Consider the following 22,104-nt stretch of genomic DNA (forward strand, 5'->3'; position numbering starts at 1 on the left):
CTTCCATGTAGCTGGAGTATCAAAAAAACATGAGACAGAGGTAGCGAATACAACACATCCTTCTCTCTCTCTCTCTCTCTCTCTCTCTCTCTATATATATATATATATATATATAGATAGATAGATAGATAGATAGATAGATATAGATATAGATAGATAGATACAGATACAGATGCAGAGATAGATAGATAGATAGATAGATAGATAGATAGATAGATAGATAGATTAGATCTAGATCTAGATCTACCTATTTACTTGTTATCTATTGCCTACTTACCCCATGAAAGCAGTAGGGACAGATCAAATTTTGTAGATCTCTGTGATGGTTGGTAATCTTCACTCTCAACTTGGCTGGATTCAGAATCACCTAGGAGACACATGCCAGCCACTCCATGACTGTGTTTCTGGAAAGGTTTCACTGAGGAGAGAAGCGCCCTGAATGTGGGAGGTGCCTTCCCTTAGGGTCCTAGATGGAATAAAAGGAAACACCAGCTGTCCTCTCTCTGCTTCCTGGCCATGGACACCAGCTGACCAGCTCCCGCCATGCCATCCCTACCATGGTGGACTGCATGAGTTAAAACAAGCCCTCCCTTTCTTGTTTCCTTTTTTAGGTAATTATCACATCAATGAGAAGTCCATCACCGTCTCTTTAAGTGTTATTATGTACTACAGGTAGAATTCTGCAATTACCCACCCCACCCCCCATGACCAGGACAGGCCTATAACTAACTTCTGTGTTGGGTTGAGGTGATTAAAAAAAATATACTTTGAATTGGAAAAAAAAAAAAGCGCCTTTATTCAGATCTTGGCTTTTCAAGTCCAAAGCAATAGTTATAAAGCAGAAACTGATTTAACCTTAACTCTTCTCTTCTCCCTTGGCCTTGCCTTCCTCCTTCTGGAAGCCTGCCCTGGGAAGGGGGCACGCTCCTCCTCCATGCTTCTCTCTGTTCCCTCCTCCCCTCGCTGGACGCCATTCCCCTGTACGCCTGGAATGGAGCCCAGAAAGGGAGAGGTGAGGGAACAAGTCTTCTCACGTGGCAGGGTGGCCCAAGCCATTTGGGCTGGGCAGCTGACCTCCCCGGAGAGACCTGGCAGCCCATGAAAGCTGACCCTGTCCGCGGCCTCCAGCTGGGCTGCTTTCTCTCGCTGTCCCCTGACCCGGGTTGAAGCGACTCTGAGCCTCAGAGCGGCCTTGTGTGACTCCTTCCCTGGCTGAAGGGATTCTGATGGTGTAAGAAGCAGCCTTTTTCGACGGAGGTCTTCTGTTTAGGCCCACGGGCCCCAAGGCCATGATACCTTCATCCCTGCCCTTTCCCATGGGGCCCCATATCCAGCGTGGAGACTTGTCTTTTGTCACTAAAGAAGTGGCCATCACTAACACTGAAATGTCACCGTGTCCATCACTGTCCTATGACCTTCACATCTACGATTTAGTGACGTTAATGCTCATCACCACAGGCATGATAGGTGAATCTGGCAATCCATATCCACAGCACTGACTCTAAACTCTGGCCTTCCATCTGTTCATCACAATACAGCACAGGGACATTTCACTGACTGCTGGTTCTGTTGCAGAAGTGGGAACCAGAAGCCTGAGGCTTTATTGACCATAAACTTACCGTGACACTTTGAGCAGTTGAGCAGTATCTCTCCCAGGGTCTCAGTTTTCTCAGCTATAAAATGGGGTTAACACCAAGGTCCTTTCCTACACTAAAATTCCATGACCTAACATAGCTTTAGCGGAAAGAATGGCTTGGAAGGATATGGAGATGGGAGATGGAAAAGAAAGATAGGATCTTGGGCACAGCCAGACTCAGACAGACTGGTATAAATACCCCTGACATCTTTAGCATCTTCAGATATTGCAAAAGGTTAAGTATACACTTAAAATGCCTTGAAATCTAGGTCTCGGTTAATTGCTTCTTTCTCAGCTCTAACAAGAAGGCTTAAGAAAAAGAGAGGCTTCGGCACATTGTCTCGAGACCCTTAAAACATTTGTTCTCCTGACTCATTGACTCCACACCAGAAAGAGATTTCAAAGAACTAATCAGAAGCATCCATGAAGATTTACGCGCAGGAGAGTGAATCATAGTCATCTTCATGGTAGCATAAACTAGAAACTACTCCCTTCACTCCATTTCTGCTCACATGATACTTCCCTTAGAAAAAGGTTTCCAAATGCACAAATGAGCAAGGATCAGTGTCAGGGCTGGGGAGATGCTTTGTTAGCAAAGTGCTTGTGGCATAAGAGGGGGGAGGGGAGGACACAACCTGCGTTTGGTCCCCTGGATCCCACAAAATGAGCCAGGCATAGTGGTGCTCACCTTTAATCCCAATACTTGGGAGGCAGAGGAAGCAGATCTCTTCGAATTCAAGGCCAACTTGGTCTACATAGAGAGGGCTAGGACAGCCAGAACTACATAAAGAGACCCTGTCTCAAAAGAAAAGAAAAGATAAACAAAAACAAACAAACAAAACAGGGGCTGGAGAGATGGCTCAGCAACTAAGAGCATTGCTTATTCTTCCAGAAGACCTGGGTTCGATTCCCACACCATGCCAGGGTCCAGTGTCCTTTTCTGGCCTCTGCAGGTTCTGCATACATTTGGTGTACAGACATACATGTGGGCAAAATGCCTACACACACACACACACACACACACACACACACACACACACACACACATATATATATATATTTAATATTTTTTTTAGAGCAAGACATGGCAAGTGCCTGTAATCCTAATGTTGGAGAGGCAGAGACAGGAGGATCTCTGGAGTTTATTAACCAGCTGTTCTATCCAAACTGGTAAGCTCCAGATTCAGTGAGAAACTCTGTCTCATAAATAAATAAACAAACAAACAAATAAAGCAAGCGGAGAGTGATTGAGGAAGCAGCTGACATCAATTTCTGACTTCCATCTGCAAGTGCACATATGCACACACACACACACACACACACACACACACACACACATGCGCGCGCGCGCGTGCACACACACACACACACACAGGTACACACACATGTACATGCACATAAATACATATAGCCCTGTCTCTTGACCTTGTCTGTATTTTATATCAATACTATCACTATTTGAAATATGTATATATTTGTTTCCTTTCTAACTCACCTAAGATGTGTGCTTCATGAAAGTTGGTTTTCTGTGCCTTGAAGCACATTTAAATCCAAGGATGTTTTTAAAGGAAAACAATTTGGCCGGACATTAGTGACACATGCTTTTAATCCCAGCACTGGGGAGGCAGAGGCAGGCAGATCTCTGAGTTTGAGGCCAGCCTAGTCTAAAGAGTGGGTTCCAAGACAGCCAAGGCTACACAGAGAAACCCTGTCTTGAAAAACAAAACAAAACAAAAATTGAAAAGACAATTAGACATTAAAATTAATATTAGTTGAGAATAGGAAGAAAAAGTCCTTGCACAGTTTCTCAACAATCTCACAGTGCATCTGATTCCAAAGTTAACAGATCACCAGATCAAACAACAGCCCCTGGTACATAGAAGTTACCTAAGAAATAATCCCAGAATGAAAGTGTCCAACAGGAGAAAACTGATACTGATAGAACAAAGGGAAGTAGAAAGAGGCTTTGTTGTATCAACGTTGTGACCAACGGGAAGAAATGGATGTGAACCCAGGTCTGTTCTTTCTTTCTGGATGGCTTCCCATGTAAGACTCCATTCCCAGCTTCCCTTGCAGCTAGGTATAACTATGCAATGGTATTCTTGCAAGTTGACTGAGTAGAAATGACCATGCCACTTTTTGGCCAGAGTCTTAAGACCAGGGGTATCCCACCTCTGAGCCTGCCAACATCTGGATGTGGTGGTGATTTAATCTGACTAGGTCCTGAGGAGGATTGTAATCATGGAAAGAATCAGTGTTCCTGATGACTGAATAAGGACCTTCCCCCCCAACTCATACAGTTTACATCAAGATTATTATGTAACAGAGAGATGACCTTCCTTGTTCTTTAAACCATGGTATCTGAGAGCTTGTTGATACATCTTACAGTGCTCCATGCTTCCCACCTCCTTACCTCACTTCTCCTTTCCCTTCCTTCAGATCCATCCCACCATGGTATGAACAGCCAGACAACTGGGCTTATGAGGATGTTGGCTCCAACTGTAAAGTAAGGAAGCAATCCTCAGCTTAGAACCCATGTTGCCTGCAATTTTCTATCATGCTCTCCTGTAGACGGAGTAAGCTCTGGGGCCCATGAAGTTATGTCAATCACAGCAAAAGGCTTCTCCTCCAGAGAAGAGGACTGGACAGGAAGATGTTGAAGAGGCATAATGAATAAATAAGGCTGTAGCAGTTCACTTCCCAAGGGTGTCATCATATAGAAAAGGTGGCTTAAATGGTCCCCATCTCCCTCCTTAGGGAACTGGTCATGGCTATAGAAGGATATAGAAGACTCTGGAGCCTTTGATTTTGGTGGTCTGCTGAAATGAAACTCTCCCTCCTTTCTCATTTTACCCTGTCCTTGCACTCATATTCTGGAAACTGCTTGCAAATGGTTGTCTTAGGGTTTCTATTGATGGAATGAAACACCATGACCAAAAGTAAACTGGGGAGGAAAGGGTTTATTATTCGGCTTTGATATCCTGAGTCACAGTCCACTGAGGGAAGCCAAGGCAGGAACTCAAACTAGGCAGGAACCTGGAGGTAGGAACTGATGTAGAGGCCATAGAGGGGTGCTGCTTACTGGCTTGCTCCTAATGGCTTGCTTTCTGATAGATCCCAGTATTGTAGAATATTATTTTAAGATGTGTTACATTTGTTTATGCTGTGGAACATTTGTTTAATGATGCAAAGATGTGTTGCATTCTTTTATGTTGCATTTGTTTAACTCTGTGAAGCTGTGTTACTTTGTCTATCTAAAACACTTGATTGGTCTAGTAAAGGGCTGAACGGCCAATAGCAAGGCAGGAGAAAGGATAGGCAGGGCTGGCAGGCAGAGAGAATAAATAGAAGGAGAAAAAGAGGGATCGGGAAGCAAGAGAGGAGCAAGGAGCAAGAAAAGAAGGGCCAGTCATCCAGCTACACAGCCAGACACGGAATAAGAAGGAAGAAAAGATATACAGAAATAGAGAAAGGTAAAAGCCCAGAGGCAAAAGATAGATGGGATGATTTAAGAAAAGCTGGCAAGAAACAAGCCAAGCTAAGGCTGGGCATTCATAAGTAATAAGACTCTGTGTCTATTTATTTGGGAGCTGGGTGGTGGGTCCTCCAAAGGTTCAAATAGTGAAAAAACAACCAATAACATCCCAGGACCACCAGTCCAGGGATGGCACCACCCACAATGGGCTGGGACTTCCTCCACTGGTCACTAATTAAGAAAATGCCCTACAGGCTTACTTACAGCCTGATCCTTTTTTTTTGTTTCTTTGTTTGGCTGGTTGGTTTTTGGGGTTTTGTTTTGTTTTGTTGAGACTGGGTTTCTCTTTGTAACAGCCCTGGTTGTTTTGGAACTTGCTTTGTAGACCAGGCTGATCTTGAACTCACAGCAATCCACCTGCCTCTGGCTCCTGAGTGCTGGGATTAAAGGCGTGTGCCACCATTGCCCAGCTACAGCCCAATCTCACAGAGGCATTTCCTCAGTTGAGGGTCCCTCCTCTCGGATGACTATAAAGTTGACATAAAACTAGCCAGCACAGTGGTTGACACAATATCCCATCTGGTCAAAGAAAAAAACAATTGGTAGTCAGAAACTCTTCAATTTTAAAGAAAGCACAGAAAAGAGCTAACACCCTGAGATACGTCTCTGCCAACAGAGGGTGTCTTTTCTCTTCTTGCGTTCTCAACAAATGATGAGATTCAGCACTTTGACTGCTGTGGCTGAGCAGCTGTTCTCTCTGTCACAGATCTATTAGCTCCATGCCTCCTCTGCAGAGTGGGTGGTGCAAAAATAAAATCTGCCAGGGAGAAGCTGACAGAGACGGGAAAGGCAGTGAGGGTCCTCTGAGCGATCGGGAGCTGGGATGTGACCCAGAATTCAGAGGAAAGGGCATCTGGGGAAGCGAGTCTGTACAGTCCTTGTTCAGCTCACTTGTCTCTAATGAGGGAGACAATTTTCACAGTCACAAATGATTGCGAGTCAGAGAGATAAACTGGATTGAAAACATGTTTTGCGTTAGGATATTTCTTCATCCGTTTGGGCTGCTATAACAAAATGCCTTAGGCGGGATAGCTTATAAACAACAGAAACATATGGATTTGTTAGGTGTCAGAAGAGACAAGCATCACCCTGATCACCACTCCAATGGGCGGGATATTCATGTATGAATTTGAGCATGTAAACCTTCAGACCACAGCAGAAGCGTTCACAATATTGATGCCCTGGTTATTCCCTACCCAGGGGAGGCTGTCCAGTACATCTGGGAAAAATTTTAAGTGACATGGGAAACTTGGCCATCACTTTACCTCCAATTCTCCTCTTTCTGTGTGCCTGTCAATTCTTTAACTCAGGAAGGCCGTCTGGAACCTTCTCTCCAAAATAACATCTCCTCAAATAAAAAAATAAAACAAACAAACAACAGCAAAACCAGTCTCTTCCTTCCTCCTCCTCCTGGTTAAAATGGCAGCACCGTGTGGGAAGTTCTTGAGGATTTCAATCACCTGGCTTCCTACCCTTCACAACAAAGGTTAATCGAGAGGGGAATGAAAACAACACATCGTCTTATGAGAAATGAAAGACGGCCAGATGGAACCCACGGAGGGCGGCTGCGATTTCAATTTCCTTACTGTAATGAAAACTGCATTTCCATTAACTGCTGCGGTAGACATTATTTACCGTCAGAGTCACCTGCGCCGGGCTGGGCTGCTCCCGGATCTTACAATGAGGTCTGGCTCTGCACAGCTGCCTGCCGAAGCATCGCTTCCTTACCACCCTCCACGTGGACCTAGGGCTGCTGCAGAGGGCAAAGGCTATGTGCTGTGGGCGTGAAAGGGGGGGCTCTGAAATAGAACCAGGGTGGGCTTTGAAAGTCCTTCTCCTTCCCCCAAGCTGTTACCTCTCTTTGCCCGGTTAGAAGTGTTTTATTTTTCTGTGTGTGTTTCACAGGCAGCCAGACAGAGGTCAGTAAGTAGCTTCTTGGTACCTGGCATGCTTAGTGCCTTGTGTCCTCATCAGACCTCATACCCAATATTTGAGATTGTCCTACAGGATGACCCCTTCCCTCTTCTCTAACAATAAGATCTTACTTTTTCAGCTTCGCTGAAGATGACTTCTTGCAACAAGACCACCTTCCCCAGCATCCTTTGGAGCGGCGGGCAGCTGTGTGGTCACTGGGAGTTGAGGACACATGTTTCACCCAGTTGTCAAGGGGTGTCCATTTTGTCAGCTGGGATGTGGACTTGATAGCTGGATGCGAGCAAGCTTCTTACACCCTGAGTGAAAAGCACTTGCTGGCCAAGTGCTAAGGAGGAGCCCCAGTGTGTGACGGAGGAGAGTTTGAAGACCTTTGCAGCTACGGCTGAACTTTCCTACTGGATTTGCTGCTGGAAGATGACGAAGGAGTTCTTGCAGAGCATGGGCTATGGGGCCACTAAACCTGAGCTAAAAAATTTGCCTCTCCTAGGCTTATCAACTTTGGGGCCTTATGTGAATTGTATCAGTGCTCTGTGTCTGATTCTTCACTGTAGAATTAGTAGAAATAAAACTTTAAGAGATTTTGTGACAAATTAAATTACATATTATATATATTTGTGATTTATAATATATATTATTTATATATAATTATATATTAATTATATATATATTATAAATTTCAACATAAAGCCAGGGATGGCAGCTTATGCCTGGGAAGGCTGACACAGGAGGATCATGTGATCCAGTCTAACCTGGGCTACAAAGTAAGAGCTTGCCAAAACCAAACCAAATCAAACAATGAAACTTTCCAGCATCGAGCCTGGCGTGTGGTTAGGGCATGACACATGCCAGGCAGCCCTCTGCCAGTGTCGTGGGGGAGGGGTGGGCGAGCCTCAGAGAAGCCACAGACAGTCAGACCTGGAAGTCATCAAGGTTTGTGATTTTCCACGACCATGACCGCTGTGAGCACCCAGAAGTCACTGTGAAAAACAAGGAAAAGTTAGCTTTAGCCTTCATCTGATGCGCAACCCCACACAAGCAACTTCTTCCCCCACTTCTTAGGTAGCTCGGTTCATTCTTCACATTTGTGTGTGTGTGTGTGTGTGTGTGTGTGTGTGTGTGTGTGTGTGTGTGTGTGTGTGTAATGTCATGGTGCTTGTGTGGAGATCGAAAGACAACTTACAGAGTTCTTTCTCTCCTCCCACCATGTGGACCCTGGGGGATGGAACTCAGATTATCAATTTTGTCAACAAGCACCCTTGTCCCCCGCCATCCCCCTGCCCCCCACCCCCAGCCCACGTCATTCTTTGAGTTCAAAGTTAATGTCTCTTACAACAGATCTGTGAAGTGGGAGTGTTTATTTGAATCACGGTGCCCCAGAATTGCATGTGGCAATGTTTCCAGTAAGCAGTGTTTACTGACCGTGATCTTTGGATGACGATGCTGTCCTCTGTGACATGGTGACACTCCCTTCTCCTTCACTTCGTAGTGATTAGCTTTCTCATTTTCAGATAATTCAAACCTGACGCTCTCTCCACCTTTAGAAATTCAAGTCCGTGTCAATGGAATCTTTCTTACCTGAACGTCTCTAAGATCAAGCCTAGGTCTTGGATGTAATTCTTCTACATCCCCTGTGGGCTCGGAGCCACTAGAGAGAGGCTGGTGGTTGTTTTCAAGCCAGATGCATCGGTATGGCTGTGCCCTCCATGAAGGTCAAGGGTGAGTTTGCTTTCCAGCATGTCCCCACTTCCAGTTCAGAAAGGCCTCAAAAATAGGAACAGAATGACGGTGGAAGCGGGGAGAACCGCCAGGCTGCCAGGCTCACTGCAGGAAGCAGTCCTGGGTGAATCAAGACACTGACTTTGTACCTACACAACCCAGTGTCCTCACAGAGCCCAGGGATGGTGGCATTTGTCAGGCTTTAACCCTACACCCCAGTTCCCCCGGTTGTCAGCAGCACCCCATCTTCCTTTTAGGAGGTTTGGTGCTGTGGACTGTCGTCGGATTGGGGGCGGGGTGGGAACGTTTGCTTCTTGGAAAGAACAAGGGCCAGAGTCTCCCTCTCGGCACATCAAACAACTGCCAGGGTAATGTGGGATGGCGGGAGGTCATTCGCCGTAGGCAGAGCAGTGTGAGGACCACACACAAGCCCCAGGCTCAGCAGCCGCATCCCCACCAACGGTGTCCCCACCCACTTTCCAGACCCAGTTTTTTTTTTTTTTTTTTTTTTTTTTTTTAGCTTTCCACAGATTCCAATGCCCCACACACATTTTGAACATCCCTCTGATTCTTGAGAGAGCATGCTAGTTGAACGGTAAGAGCAGTTTCACGGATGTTCTTTGTGTTCACCCACAGCCCCGATAATGGCTTGGTTAAATGTACAGATAGCAGAAGTTGTGCAGAGAGGGCGCACAGTTGAACCCAGTGTTTTTCAATTAGCAGCGTGGAGACTGAAGTAACTTGGGGGCCGTAATAGTGACCATTTCTAAGATGATTATGGGGGCTGGAGAGATGGCTCCGTGGTTAAGAGCACCGGCTGCTCTTCCAGAGGAACTGAGTTCAATTCCCAGCACCTACATGATGGCTCACAACCGTGGGATCCAGTGAGATCCAATGGCCTCTTCTGTCATGCAGGCATACATGCAAATAGAACACTCACATACATAAAATACATAAATAAGTAAGTAGTAATAAACTTTTAAAAGTTTTTAAAAAAATAAGAAATATGATTACAGATCTGAGGACTGAACCCAGGGCAGCACGTTCTGGGCGCCAACACCTGCTTTTGCTTTCGCCGAGGCATTTTCTCTCACCCATCAGGAATGCACCTTGGCAGATGCTCGCCTCCTTCGCAGTATGCATGCTGCTCTACCGACTCTTCACATATTGGGATGATTCAGGGGCATTTTCTCCAGCTTGAAGCCGTGGGTGTGGTGATGGCTGTTTCCAGATAGAAAACCGTGGACTCCTGGAAAGAGCTGAAGAAATGATTGGCTTGTGCTTTGGCTGCATTGAGAAAGCAGATCCTGGGGCTTGGACACATCCATCAAAGGGTCTGGCTCTCATTTCTACACCACAATTGTTCCCTTCCAGAAATATGGACCCCATTATTAAATGATATCAGAAAATAATTCTTGGGTTTTTTTTTTTTTTTGAGAGTCTGTATTTCAGAAGGAATGATTTTTGAGAAGCACATTCCACAAGCCACGTTTGGTGGTCTAATTCCCAGTGCAGTAATCCTCCTGCTTCTTCCCAGTCTCTTTTGGAACATTCTGGGTGGTAGTGTGGTGGTGGTCATGGTGCTGTGATGGTAGTGTGGTGATGGTAGTGGCAGTGTGCTGGTAGTGGTGGTGTGGTGGTGGTGGTGGTGTGGTGGTGGTTGTGGTAATGGTGTGATTGTGTGGTAGTGACGGTGTGGTAGTGGTGTTGTGCTAGTGGTGGTATCTAGTGGTGGTATCTAGTGGTAGTATGGTGGTGATGATGGTGGTGTTGTGGTAGTGGTGTTGTGGTGGTTTGTTGGTTTGTTGGTGTGGTGGTGTGGTGTTGTGGTGGTGATGTGATGGTGTGGTGGTGTGGTTGTTGTTGTTGGTGTGGTGGTGGTTGTGATGACTTGGTGGTGTGGTGGTGTGGTGTGGTGTGGTGTTGTGGTGTTGTGGTGGTGTGGTGTGGTGGTGTGTGGTGATGTGGTGGTGTGGTGGTGGTGTGGTGGTGTGGTGTGGTGTGGTGGTGTGGTGGTGTGGTGTGGTGTGGTGGTGTGGTGGTGTGGTGGTGTGGTGGTGTGGTGGTGTGGTGGTGTGGTGTGGTGGTGTGTGGTAATGTGGTGGTGTGGTAGTGTGGTGTAGTGGTGATGTGGTGGTGTGTGGTAATGTGGTGGTGTGGTAGTGTGGTGTGGTGGTGATGTGGTGGTGGTAGAGAGACGACAGAGAGGAGAGTGGGGAACGAAGGAGAAAGGCAGATGTACAGGAACCGAACATCACTTTCCCGCAGTAGAGCAGACACTGGAGAACTTGAGGTCTTTGTGGGTGAAGGACTTCCTAAGGCTGAACCCGGGTGCTGTCCATTTCTACCACAGAACCATGATGAGGCCAGACTCCTCCTCCCTCCCCACAGGCAAGTGTGGAGAGAAGCTTTGTGCCTATGCTTACCATCTGTTCCCTTAGAGGAAAAGGAGACCGGAAAGGGACAAGACTGTGCGTGTTCGGTTTCTTCCCAGTAATTTACCCATGGGGTAACCCGCCTCACACTTGGGAGGCTGTTATTGTAATGGGCATCACACCAGAGGGAGAGCATCACACCAGAGGGAGAGCATCACACCAGAGGAGGGAGAGCATCACACCAGAGGAGGGAGAGCATCACACCAGAGGAGAGAGAGCATCACACCAGAGGAGGGAGCATCACACCAGAGGAGAGAGAGCATCACACCAGAGGAGGGAGCATCACACCAGAGGAGAGAGAGCATCACACCAGAGGAGGGAGAGCATCACACCAGAGGAGGGAGAGCATCACACCAGAGGAGGGAGCATCACACCAGAGGAGAGAGAGCATCACACCAGAGGAGGGAGCATCACACCAGAGGAGAGAGAGCATCACACCAGAGGAGAGAGAGCATCACACCAGAGGAGAGAGAGCATCACACCAGAGGAGGGAGCATCACACCAGAGGAGAGAGAGCATCACACCAGAGGAGGGAGAGCATCACACCAGAGGAGGGAGCATCACACCAGAGGAGAGAGAGCATCACACCAGAGGAGGGAGCATCACACCAGAGGAGAGAGAGCATCACACCAGAGGAGAGAGAGCATCACACCAGAGGAGAGAGAGCATCACACCAGAGGAGGGAGCATCACACCAGAGGGAGAGCATCACACTAGAGAAGGGAGAGCATCACACCAGAGGGAGAGCATCACACCAGAGGAGGGAGCATCACACCAGAGGGAGAGCATCACACTAGAGAAGGGAGAGCATCACTCAGAAGGCGGAGTGTCTCTCACAAACATGACAGCGTTGAAGTAGGCATTTTCCATTCCTCAGCTTCGCTTCCCACCCCTTCAGCCTCTGCCCTGCCCCTTGAGCATCCTCAACTGAGCCAGAAAAAAGAGTTACACGGTGAACAGACTTGGTTCCAGGAGACTGGGTCCTGGCAGGGCCTAGAAGAGTCAGTTCTCCACATCCTCCTTCCTGCGTGTAGCCTGAGGTGCGGGCAAGATGGCTCCTCCTTGCACACACCGGTCCTGTGACTGGGATCCAGCTCCTCTCCCAGCACCCTCCTCTCTCTTAGACAGTCCACCCCATCCCTCAGCTGTATTTTTTCCACGGACCCTCAGACTTACAGCCACATGAAAACAGCATCCTCACCTGTCCCTCGGCCTTTCAAACATGTCCCCCATTTTCTCTGTACTTCCCTTTCTATAGCAAAAATCTACTTCCAAAACTTGCCTAAGCCGGGCAGTGGTGGTGCACGCCTTTAATCCCAGCACTTGAGAGGCAGAACCAGGCAGATCTCTGTGAGTTCGAATCCAGCCTGGTCTACAAAGCAAGACCCAGGACAGGCACCAAAACTACACAGAGAAACCCTGTCTCGAAAAACAACAACAACAACAACAACAAAAACCCAACCTTGCCTAAATACAAGACTGGAACCCCGTCTCTCTGGTGGCAGTGAGGTGAAGCAGGATGAAGTGCTGGACACAAAGGCAGATGCTGTGGGCCCCTACTCGTTTGTGGCAGATCCACAAGTTCATTTCTCAGGAGCAGGAGCGGAAATGGAGCCCGGGAAAGGCAAGGGGGAGGAGAGATGAGGCGGGAGCCCGAACACAGATGGGAACACACTGTTAAGTTGGGGGATACAGCAAAACGCCCTGCAGCAGGAACTGAAACGATTTCAGAAAAACAAGACGAGAGGATCTCAAAGGTTCCCAGAGCAAAGACACCCCGTTTAAGGAGGAGAACATCACACACTACATACCATTACCTACACATATCAAGTTCTCACTCTGTGCCACCTATTTATTATCTGAGGGCCTGGCTCTCCCCTCTCGCTCCCCAAACCCGTCCCATCGACTCAGCCCTCCCGTGTCCCCGTGTGGCTTCTCTGTTGTGTCGAGTAATCTTTCATTCACAGGAAGTTCCAATGGGCATTTTGTGTGCTGACTTTCCGGCATTGATGCACACAAGGAGCGTGCTTGCTTTTAAGAAACCCATTTCCTTTATTCTCCTGACAGGGCACTTTCTTGCTTATCTCTCTGCCTCTGGAAGCTCATTTTCTCCTGGTGGCCGTTTCTGTCCTCCCCACCCCACCCCGTGTTTGTGCAACAGTCTCCCCACAATGAATGATTAGACAGCGTGTTCACTTACTTACTTAGTAAACTTTTACTGAGCATCTATTATGTGACGGGTACCATTCCAGCCGCTGAGAATTCACCAAGAAACACTCCAAACCGACAATAAATGCCCTGCTGTGAGGGAACTTGAATGCTAATGGAGAAGGCAGGGTGACTAGGTAGCCTGTGTGTGAGGTGGGGATCAAAGCTAAGAAGAGAAACAATTTGGAGTGAGAGAATGTGGAGCATGTTAGGTCAGGGAGGGCAGAATTCTGAGAGTAAGGAACTGGTTTTTGGCTTCTGGGTAATGATGACCTCACAGAATGAGTTTGGAAGTATTCATCTTGTTGCATGGTTTGGGAGAGCTGGACAAGCGTGGTTGTTCATTCTTTAAATGTTCTGGAGAATTTACAAATGCAGCCAGCCACCTGGTCCTGAGATTTCTTCTCGGAGAGGTTTGTCTGTGTTGGCTCAGTTTCCTGATGTAGATCTCTCAGGGCTTTCTCTCTCATGGGAGTCGGGTGACCTACGTTTCTAGAGGCTGCCACCCTATCCAAGCTGTCTGAACCGCTGGCATGCGGCTGTCTTATCTGTCCCCCGTGAGTCTGTTTCTATGAGGTTGGCAGTGACATTGCCTCTTCCGCTGGTCTGAACTTTCTCTTTTTCTCCGCCGGGCTGCCTAAGGGCTTGTCTGTTTTTGAAGTGGACCTGGTGGCAGAGCCTGCTGCAGAGACATCACCTGACAGCGGCTGGGCATCACTGAGAGCGTTCTGTGCTCCACCTGGATGCTCGGCGGACCAGCTGTCCCTACCGTCACTGGCCTCATTTGCTAGATGAGGGAATGAGGGAATAGGGAGGGGAGGCTTAGGGTCCGCCGTCATCACGGAGAGCGCCGGCAGCCTGACCCCAAGGCCAGCTTCACCTCTGCACTTTGACCCTTCGATCTGTGAGCTCGGTGAGTGAGATGATGAACCCGACAAAGGAGGAGACAAAGACAAAGAAACCAGATCTGTCTCTCCTGCGCCCCAGCGCGGTACTTTTCTCCTGGAGAAGTGTGTGAGAAACGTGTTATTTCCAGCTTGGCAGAGCAAATGGTGCAATGATTGTACAGCCTAATTTTACTCCCCAGCTGGTTCCAAGATATTAATAACTAAGTCTGGGCTAACCCTCTTACATTTCAGGGTTCTTAAAAATCCACGGCTATCTTCCAATAGATGCCATTTTGTTAAATGTATTTTTCCCCTGGCAATTTTTTTTTTCTTTCTGAAGAAACAAAGTATGTTTAGACAGCATGCTATCCAGTGCTTTTGATTTCTTTGTTTTCAGACCACCAAAAATGCTGCTTAAGAAGGGCCTTCGATTCTTCCTCCAGCTCTCCTCACCATTTCATCATTTCCTCTCCTTAAACACTGAGTGGTCTTTGGCCGAGAAAAGACATCCAGATGCACCGTCGCTGAACTGACTTAGAAGCAAAACTCAGTGCTCCTAGAGAGGCCTTGGAAAAATGTGTCCTCAGCCAGAGCTGCAGCATGGGCTGGTGCAGAAATGCAGCGGTGTGTGGCACAAGGTAAGGACCCCCAAGGGCTCCCAGACCCCCAAGGAGGGTTTTATCACTCGGCAGAAAGTCGTCCCAGTTACTTCTTTATCCAGGGGGTGGGCAGAGGAAAAGGGGGGTGGGGATGGGATGGAGGGTGGAGGGGGGGGGGGAGAAGAGGGAAGTGGGACCAGAAACTTCTCTTGTCAGCTGGAGCTCTAAAAAGAAGGCGGAAGTGGGAGGTGAAAGGGGCAGCTTCAAGCTCAGGCCTGTTAGAAGGGAAACGAGATTGAGTGAGACCCAAAGTGCTGACGTACGGGAGGCTCCCCGGCCTCGGAATGAGACCCAAACCTCACCAGTTCCTTGAAGGCCCACGAAGAGTGAGTTTTGTAAGGTGATGTTGGAACTGAATGAAGTCAACAGACTAAAGTGTGGTTCCCAACTAAAGTTCCTCAGCAGGGTAAGAATTAGTCTCCCCTTCTTCCTCAGTCCCTCCGTCCCTCCGTCCCTCCGTCCCTCCCTTCCTCTGTCCCTCCCTCCCTCCCTCCCTCCCTTCCTTCCTCCCTCTCTCCCTCCTTCCCTCCTTCCCTTCTTCCTTCCTTCCTTCCTTCCTTCCTTCCTTCCTTCCTTCCTTCCTTCCTTTCCTAGAAACACCAGGTGAGCCAGGCAGGAAGGTTAGAAGCAGCCGGCAATGAAATGCCATGCGTCACTGGCTGTGCTAATGATACACATAGGCTTCAGGTCAAGATCAAGTTGATTGATTGGCAGTGGCTACCTGGCAGGCTGTGCTGAAAAGGATTCTGAGGTGCAGTATGTTGTAAAATGGTGTGTGGCAGCCTTGGCAGGTTTGAGCCAAGGTGAAAAGACAACCGTGCCGTGCAGACGTGGCGGGCGGTAGCGTGGCACCGTGGAAAGTTACACCAGGCAGACATGGCATCCGTGTGGAAAGTTTTATTATTAAAGGGGAGAGGAGATGGAAGAGAGAGAAAAAGAGGGAGAGAGAGAGAGAGAGAGAGAGAGAGAGAGAGAGAGAGAGTAGAGGTGCATGCAGCCTCATGGAAGGAGAGAGATGGAGACAGGAAAGAAGAGAGAGAAGAGGGAGGAGTTTTCTCTTAAAGGGGACTTTACAGAAGATGGTGTGGTCAGGATGCTGGGTGGGTCCCCAAGGGGCGGGTCTGAATGCTAACATTCCCTAACATTGTATGTCTTTTACAGTGGTATGTAGACTTAGTCAGCATTGGACACAATTGTGGTGACTTTAACAGTGGCACGTAACCCCAGAAACACCAAGCTATGCTGTGCTTCTGTCCTAGGACTAGAGAAGTGGAGAACACGAAGGAATGTACCGTGTATAGGGCTGACAAGCGCAGGGCATAGTTAGGAGGAAGTGGAGGGAAGTTTAGGAAGGAGGGCCGGGCTTGGGCAGTGTTTGAAACTCTGCCAGGAGTAGTACAGACGACCCAGGGATGGTTTGGGCCTTGTTTTTAGGTGACCCTATTCATGAGCTCGGGCACTGAAACCTTCCCCAGGTCATTTTCTGAAACACCAGGGGTCCCAGAGTGATGAGGAGAACAGCTTTATAATCAGACCCCCCCCACCCCCCCACCCACCCCCCACCCCCTGCCAAGTCCAAACTCCAGCACCAAGATGCTCTGCCATTGAAGAAGCCTGTAGCCTCTCAAGGGCAGCAACTACCTGGAGACTCACAGTAAGCACTGACTATAAGATAAAGGGCCTGGCTAGAGAACCTTTTGGAAGTGGTGGATATTTTTTTTTGTTTTTTTTGTTTTTGTTTTTGTTTTTCGAGACAAGGTTTCTCTGTGTAGCTTTGCGCCTTTCCTGGAACCAGCTCTGTAGACCAGGCTGGCCTCGAACTCACAGAGATTCATCTGCCTCTGCCTCCCAAGTGCTGGGATTAAAGGCGTGCGCCACCACGCCCGGCCCATATTCTTGACTTTAGGTTTTGAGGCGATCATCAATCCATACACACCTCCTTCACCAATAGGAAAGAGACCAGAAAGAGACCTAAGGCCTGGTCCACCAATAAGAGCAGCAGAGGACGTACAGAAAACCATTGGTCAGGGCTGAGTGGCCCATTTGTCACCCGAGTTCCTGGAAGTGCCTGAGCATCCATGGAAGAATAGCACCGGGGGTTCCCCAGGCCTGGGTCTGAATTTGGGCTGCTCTCCTCACATCCTTCTCTGTGGGCTTTTGTGTTCTTCCGAGGAGAAACCTGTCATCCAGAGGAGGGGACAGGAGAGGGTCGAATTGCTTCTTAGAGAACTGCAGATAAACACCGAGTCTCTGCAGGTTCCTCTCTGGGAAACAGGACCCCTGTGCATGCCACATCTGCAGCCTCTTCACAACCTCTGTGGAGGCTTCTGCCTGGAGTCCCAGCACTAGGCAGACTGAGGGAGGAGGATCCCTTGAGCCCAGGAGTTGGAAGCCCAGCGTGGACCACATTGTCAGACCACCCCCATCCCAGATAAGTAGTTGAATAAACAAGCAAACAAACAAATGAAATACGGTGTGTTTTTGAAATAACCTGTGCGTGTTCTCCTGCATGCTTTAAATCTCCTCTAACATCAACTGATATTATGTTATATGACAATACAACGTAAATGCAGTGTAAGTTCGTGCTCTTCTGTATGTGTCAGAGAAAGCAGACAAGAAAGTCTGTGGCTATTCAGTGCAGAGGTGGCCGTGGTAGGTCTAACTATTTCTCCTACCCACAGCTGGTCGAGTCCTTGGGTTCCACATACGCAAGCTGACCCACAACTTTGGGAAGTGGTGTCAGCGGCTGCCAGGGGCTCAGAGGCTTTGGGACAAGAGAATCTAGTGTAAGGAAACTTTACAGGCTACCTCCCCACCACCACCACCACCAGGAGGACCCAAAACAGAGTGAGACACCCCATCCTGCAAAGCACGGGCATGTCTTCTGTTGTTGGGGGCAAGTGTGATGCTTCAGTGACTCTTGTGGGGGCGGGGCTTCAGTCATCCACGGTGGGCATAAGCCTGCTGGGTAGGCATCTCCACGGTGGGCATAAGCCTGCTGGGTAGGCCTTCTGCCTTGAGCTACTGTCCACTGTAGTGTTTGGGAGAAGCAGAGGTTGGAATGGTCAACCCTCGACCTTATCAGATTTCTTATGAATTTTGTTCTGGCCGAAGAAGGTAGAATAAAGCTAACCACTGAGTTCCGTGGAGGAAGCCTTTCTGGTCATGAAATCCAACTCTCTTTATCCTGATGTGGAAGTAAGGTGAGTCAGCTGGTTTCCTGTTTGGGTCTTTAAAAACAAAGCTGTGGGGTTCCCAGGCCCTGCCAGGGGACCGGCTGGCTTCAGCCAATGGCCGCTCTCTCCTGAGAATTCCCCTAGCCAGAGGTCTCTCTCTTGAGTGCTCTGAGTATGGGTGGAGGCAAACAGGGAGCTACAAAAATCAGCAAAGGTTAAGTCTCATGGCAGCCTGTAGCCATTAACTGCAAAGTGGGCATTGTGTGTTGTCCTAACCTGACGGTAGAGTGGCCTGGGTGTTACTCCCCTCCAGGGGGCCCAGCTGGGCTGTGTCCCACCCACATGACTACCACTCCTCATCTGGAAAATGTTGAGAATGGTGGTGGGGCTCTGTTTCTAGGAAAGGAATATTACAAATATTTGTTCCCGCCAGGCGTGGTAGCGCATACCTTTAATCCCAGCACTTGGGAGGCAGAGGCAGGAGGATCTCTGTGAGTTCGAGGCCAGCCTGGTCTACAGAGTGAGTTCCAGGACAGGCTCCAAAGCTACACAGAGAAACCCTGCCTGGAAACACAGTGAGGGCTGGCCCAGAAACCATCTTGCGGAAGACAGGGCACTCTGGGGTGGATGGGTGTTCCTGAGGAGAGTCTACAGCTTTCCAAGAACTCTGCTTGAGAACCCCAGCAGGGCTGAGATGACTGGAAATGGCAAGTGGGGAGCAAAGATGGGCATGGATCATGCTGCTGAGACTCCATTTGTCAGAAAGAGCTCCCTCCCCATCCGCCTGCAACTCAGCACACCAGGAAATGCCTGGGTCCCTGTGTCAGGGCATCTTTTCATTTGCTTGGTAAAGGCCAGAGCTCTCCTAGAAAGTAGGCAGGACATGATAAACCATCTCCCCAGAAAACACAAATACTTGCTGTATAAAATCTCAACTTCTCTCGACACCCCCACCGCCAGCCACTCATACATTCTAGGTTGGTAGCTCCCTACTTGGCCTATGCCTGATGGAGAACAGGGAGATCCAGTGCAGCAGGCACAGGGCTGTATGGGGACTCTTAGAGATGTCCCAGGACAGACTCCAGTTTGCTGTGGCCAATGTCAGGGGAGGGCATAGTGTGGATAGGAGTCTTTGCCTGGGTTTTTGGCCTGGTGGTCCTGAACACGCCAGAGTAGAAGCATCTTGTTATCTGGACAAAGCCACTGACTGCCAGAGGAGCAGTGATCTGCCGCAGTCTGCCATGGTGGTGTGTTTTTACCAGATCAGTCCCGAGTGACTGCCCAGCATGAGTGCCGGCTTGTGTACTCGCTGGGGACTTGAGCCTGGGCATCAAACAGACAGGAGGTGTGTGTTGCTGAGAGGGGTAAATCCAGGCCAGTGTCAGACAGGAGGCGTGAAGATGGGTGTGTGGACACACAAGGTCTGTGCATTTGCCAGTGTACAGCAGGAGCTTTACAAAGAAGTGAAATCCTTTTCCAGAGGGCTTTGTTCAGTACGGTCATTACTAGGAAAAGGCAAGGGAGGCGTTTAATTTGGGCACACACACAAAGAAAGAAAGAAAGAAAGAAAGAAAGAAAGAAAGAAAGAGAAAAAGAAGATAAGAAAGAGTGCTTTTCCAAAGTCTGCAAGAAGATAAGCCATATTTTAAAACATTAAAACGAATACCAAAAGGTTATGATGAAAAACATTGAAAAATGTTTAGGAAGATGGAATACAGTCTCGTACTGGCATGGTTCTGGGTTCTGTCTTAATCCCAGCCTTGTGCTTTGAACCTGAGGAATGTACTCCCTCAAAGTCTCAGACCTGTATTTGAGAACACCTGTCAGTTTCAGGGGAGTCAGGACCTGGACCTTGCTGAGCAAGTTCTTGGAGCTGTCTAGGAACATGTCCAGGAAGCACGAGCGCTACTCAGCCTTCAGGAAACTATTCAGCCTTCAGAAACTTCATCCCGCTAGCCTGCCCACCACGGCAATTAATGTTGGCAGTGACCCAGAGGTTCCACCAGGTGGCACTCTTGCTCCAACCAGGTGTTTCAGAAAAAAGGGGACACTTGGCCAAACTAGAGAAGTCACACAAACCGGGACAGTATATTGCGTCTTGAGCAGACATTGGGGTAAAGGATGGTGTGATAGGAGGCAGGCTGGGAGAATACTCTGGATAGCATGGAGGTATCCACCAGGTAGGACCTGATATGTGACCACAGGCTGTGTTGCTTCCCTAGCAGGTGAGAAAAGCGAGATTCTTAAACCCCTTTGCTTCTCTGATGCGGTGTGAACACACGTGACAGGGGAGAGTAAGGTGGTATTAATGGGCTTCTGTGAAGTCTAGCCTGATGGTAACAGGTACCAGAATCAGAAAGACCAGGAATGGTTCTTTCACCGGCTGGCTGTGATTTTGGATGAATGACTGGGCTTTACCAAGTCTGAATTTCTGGCCTTTTGCTGGATTTTTTGTAGCTGAACCCAGGAGAGTAGTTAGAGAGTCTTATGCAGAAGGAGGCACATAGGGCTGTATGCGTGGGACCTGGTGTATAGTAACTGGTCCAACAAAAGAGGTGTTACTGTGGATTTTGAGGCAAAGCCTGGGCAGCTGACCTGGGTGGCTATCCTCCCTGCCTGTGGTATTAATGAAGGAGATGACCTCAGAGTGACCTGGGAAAATGACTTGATAATGAACCACTGGCTTCAGGAGGCTCCAGCAGAAGAATTTCCCACCTGGATAGAATTTCACAGGTGTGATTTTTGAACCAGGAAATCGGGCTGCATTCCTGGGCTCCCCAGCAGAACTGTCTCACCCCCAGGAACTTGGAAACATCTGACCACCAGGTGACTGATCCCACTTAAGCTGTGCACGGCTGTGGAAAGTATCCACTTACAGGGATGTGCGGCAAGACCTTCCGATTAACCCGCCTTCTTTTCTGAAACCTATCTAGGTGTGCCGTGTTAACCCTTTTTCAGCAACAGAGGTATGGAGGACAGCTCCTGTTCATAAACCATTGGATTTTGACGTTGTGTTGTTTTGAGACATGGTTCTCACACTGTGCATAGTTCAGGCTAGCCTGAAACTCACTGTGTAGCCAGGCTCGCTTTGGGAGTGCTGGAATCAGTCATGAGCCACCAGGCCTGGCTCTGTCAATTACTTGAATTACCTTATCTACACTGCCTCATTTACCCCTTGAAACCACCTGGAGAAGGAAATGAACCCATTTTACAGATCCGTATACTTAAATGTAAACTTAAACATTACCAGGGCTCCTTCGGCCAAGAATTAGTCTAAACTTTATTTTGACTTCCAAATCAATCAGTTGATCATCTGCTGATATGACGAGCCAATGGAAAATAAATCTAGACAATTACAGTTTCTTAGAGACCTCCAGGGACTGGGGAAATCTCAATTGATGCCCATTTCTTAAAAATACAGAGAGACATTTGTAGAGACAGATACACATAACACACACATATGACTTTGTAAGTGCCAGAGGCTCAGTTCTGGGAGCCATGTAGAGACTGGGATCCACTTTTGCACCCTACAGGCCCTGGAGAGGAGGTCTGCGCTAGATTCTGCAGGAAGTTCCTTTGCTCGGGTAGGGTGGGGCTGGGAAAAACTAGTTGACCAGAATGGTTTCCTTTATCATCGGAAGACTGTGGAACCAAGAGGTCAGTTTGATCTTGGCCTCAAGAAAGAAGAGTAAATGCTGTCCTCTCAAAGGGGGGGGGGACGGGACAAAAATAAAAACAAAAACAAACAAAAAGCCTTGTCATCCTTCCAGCAAGGAAATGTGATCTTCCAGTTCCCAACTGGGGAAGGCAGACACAGTTTGAGAGCACTGCCGGAAGAAGATGAGCGGGTCCCCACGTAGCATGTTGGGTCCCTCCCAAAGGCTGGTCCTTATCTCTCAGTTCCTACCGAAGCTCAGT

The 22,104-nt window shown here is 48.4% G+C and overlaps 1 long non-coding RNA gene across 1 annotated transcript; it reads right to left on the reverse strand.

Annotated features, from left to right (window-relative positions):
- Positions 1 to 7,974: 7,974 nt before the first annotated feature.
- On the reverse strand, positions 7,975 to 13,675 carry LOC131921165 (uncharacterized). The gene is made up of 4 exons (XR_009381873.1): positions 13,461 to 13,675; positions 9,932 to 10,081; positions 8,526 to 8,641; positions 7,975 to 8,083 (listed from the first exon to the last, which is right to left on the reverse strand). It is a non-coding gene; the product is annotated as an uncharacterized LOC131921165 (long non-coding RNA).
- Between the last annotated feature and the right edge of the window lie 8,429 nt (positions 13,676 to 22,104).

Source organism: Peromyscus eremicus, chromosome 10 (genome assembly GCF_949786415.1).
Source record: "Peromyscus eremicus chromosome 10, PerEre_H2_v1, whole genome shotgun sequence".
Taxonomy (NCBI): domain Eukaryota; kingdom Metazoa; phylum Chordata; class Mammalia; order Rodentia; family Cricetidae; genus Peromyscus; species Peromyscus eremicus.